This window comes from Gossypium arboreum, chromosome 6 (assembly GCF_025698485.1).
Source record: "Gossypium arboreum isolate Shixiya-1 chromosome 6, ASM2569848v2, whole genome shotgun sequence".
In the NCBI taxonomy this organism is placed as follows: domain Eukaryota; kingdom Viridiplantae; phylum Streptophyta; class Magnoliopsida; order Malvales; family Malvaceae; genus Gossypium; species Gossypium arboreum.
In genome coordinates, this window is record NC_069075.1 from 13219748 (window position 1) to 13222642 (window position 2895).

A 2895-nucleotide genomic window follows, 5' to 3' on the forward strand; every position below is an offset into this window, starting at 1 on the left:
ATCCTTACTTTAATATTTTAGGATATTAATTCAGGTTTTGATGTGCTTATTTAGTAGAGCAGAAGTCTTTATTTAAGAGTAGATCTCCCATAATTAAGTGGAGTTTATTACAATTCTAAAGATAGGATGACATAAATTTGCCGGATTAGAGTCAAATCTAATAAGGAAATCCATAAATCGAGTTAATACGACAATAGGGGTTTCAATTAGAAAGAGATTTCAATTAATCTACCTAGAGTCAGTTTTCTTTAGTCTCGAAAGAGATATTAACATAAGCTAGGGATTTCTACAGATTAAGTCAAGTGAATAAATCGTCTAATTCAGAAGTAATAAGTGAAGTCTAGGTGGATTCTTCCTTGGGTATTTTCTCCTCCATCAGTTTTCCAAAAGTATTTTCCAACTTTTATCTCTGTTGTGTTCTTAGTTAATTAGATAGTTAATCTTAGTTTAAAAACATCCCTTTAATTCTTAGGCTAAATAATAAAAAGATAGCAATTACTAGTACTATTAGTCATTGTGGATACGATATTTTCGATCTCACCATAACTATACTACTGTTTGATAGGTGCACTTGCCTTAGTCAAATTTTTGTCAGTTTAGCAACAATCAAGTTTTTGACGCCGTTGCCAAAGACTAAGATATTAGGAACGCTTGATTTTTATTACTTTAGCTATTTTTATTTTTATTGCAATTTATTTTTGTTTTATTTACTAATTTTTCTTTTATTTGCTTCTGGCAGGTTCTTATAGTTTATGACTAGAAGAAACCCGTCAGGACCTCTACTTTTTGACAGGGAAATTGAAAGCACAGCTTGCAGAAATTGTAAAGAAATAAGGCAAAGTCTACAGTATATAGAGGAAGAGCACAAGGACGATACCAATACTACCGAGGAGATGGCTAAAATTCAAAATAATCCGCTGCCTCCTGTGGTTGCCGCAAATCCAGTGAATCAGAATCCTGCTCCTCGTACAATGTACGACTATGCTAAGCCTAAATTAGTGGGGGCTGAATCGAGTATTGTTAGACCTGCAATTGCTGCAAATAATTTTGAACTGAAACCTAACACTATACAAATGATTCAATAGTTTGTTCAGTTTGATGGTTTGCAGGATGAAGACCCAAATACTCATTTGGCAAACTTCTTAGAGTTTTGTGATACTTTCAAAATAAATGGCATTTCTGACGATGTCATTCCCCTTCGGTTATTTCCCTTTTCATTACAGAATAAGGCTAAACTGTGGTTGAACTCGTTACCACGAGGGTCAATCACTACTTGGGAACAAATGACCGAAAAATTTTAGCTTAAATATTTTTTGCCGGCTAAAACGACTAAGTTGAGGAATGATGTCTCTTCTTTTGTGCAGATGGATTTAGAAACACTTTATGATGCATGGGAAAGATACAAGGATTTATTGAGAAGGTGCCCTCACTATGGGTTACCTTTATGGTTACAGGTTCAGACCTTCTACAACGGTGTGAACTCCTCAACAAGGCAATTGATTGATGCAGCCGCTGATGGAACCTTGAACAGCAAAACACCTGAAGAGGCTTATGAATTTATTAAAGAGATGTCACTAAACAACTATCAGTGGCAAGTCATGAGAACGAAACCGATAAAAGAAGCTGGTGTTTTCAACCTCGACGCGGTCACTATGCTATCTAACCAGGTAGAACTATTGAATAAAAAGATTGACGGTTTGTATGGTTCTACTTAGGTACATTTAGTGATGAGGTGTGATTCAAATGGAGGAGGGATACACAACACAGACTATCTATCCTTCAACCCCAGCACCGAGGGAGAACAAGTCCACTATATGGGTAACAATTCTAGACCTCAGAATAACCCTTATAGTAACACTTACAATGCAGGTTGGAAGAACCATCCCAATTTTTTGTGGGGTGGTCAAGGGAATCAAAGGCCACAACACCCTCCAGGTTTTCAACAACCACTTTACCAAAAGGAGAAAAAGCCGAACCTTGAGGAGATGCTTACAAAATTTATCTCGGTGTCAGAAACTCATTTTTAGAATACCGAGACAACACTTAAAAATTAGCAAGAGTAAATTCAAGGGCTCGAAACTCAAATTAGTCAGCTTGCTAAGTTGATCTCTGAATGACCGCAAGGTCGCTTGCCCAGTAATACAGAAACTAACCCAAGGGAGCAACTCCATGCCATCACTGTACGCGACAAAGAAGGGTTAACTGAACCTAAATCTGAAACGAGGTAAGAAGCTATGGTAAGCAATGATAAGGTTGAGGTGAGTCATGGTACACAAAAGCTGGTAAGCAAAGAATATAGACCTCGTGTGCCATACCTAATACGACAAAGGAAGACTACACAGATGAACAATCCGATAAATTCCTTGAACTACTTAAAAAATTACATATTAACTTACCATTTATTGAAGCTCTTTCGCAGATGCCAAAATGCAGTTAAATTTTTAAAGGAGCTTTTAGTAAACAAACAGAAGTTAGATGAGTCATCGCATGTGGAGTTAAATGCAGTTTGCTCAGCTATTTTGCAAAACAAGCTACCCAAAAAACTGAAAGATCTAGAGAGTTTTACAATTCCTTGTTTAATTGGTAGTTTTAACGTTAATAATGGCTTAGCTGATTTAGGGGCAAGTATGAATGTCATGCCCTACAAGATGTTTAAGCAGCTAGGACTAGGGAAACCCAAACAAACTAGGATGAGCATACAATTAGCTGATAAAACTATTGGATTTCCTAAGGGTATCGTTGAAGATGTGCTTGTTAAAATTGACAAATTCATATTCCAGTCAATTTCATTGTCTTAGACATGGATGAGGACAGTGACGTACCCTTAATTCTAGGCAGACCCTTTTTAGCAACTGCTAGATCTATCATTGATGTTGGAACATATGAACTCACACT

General features: G+C 36.6%; 1 non-coding gene across 1 annotated transcript; it reads right to left on the bottom strand.

The window, feature by feature from the left end:
• Window positions 1-1331: 1331 nt before the first annotated feature.
• On the bottom strand, window positions 1332-1438 carry LOC128294763 (small nucleolar RNA R71). The gene has a single exon (XR_008285070.1). It is a non-coding gene; the product is annotated as a small nucleolar RNA R71 (small nucleolar RNA).
• Between the last annotated feature and the right edge of the window lie 1457 nt (window positions 1439-2895).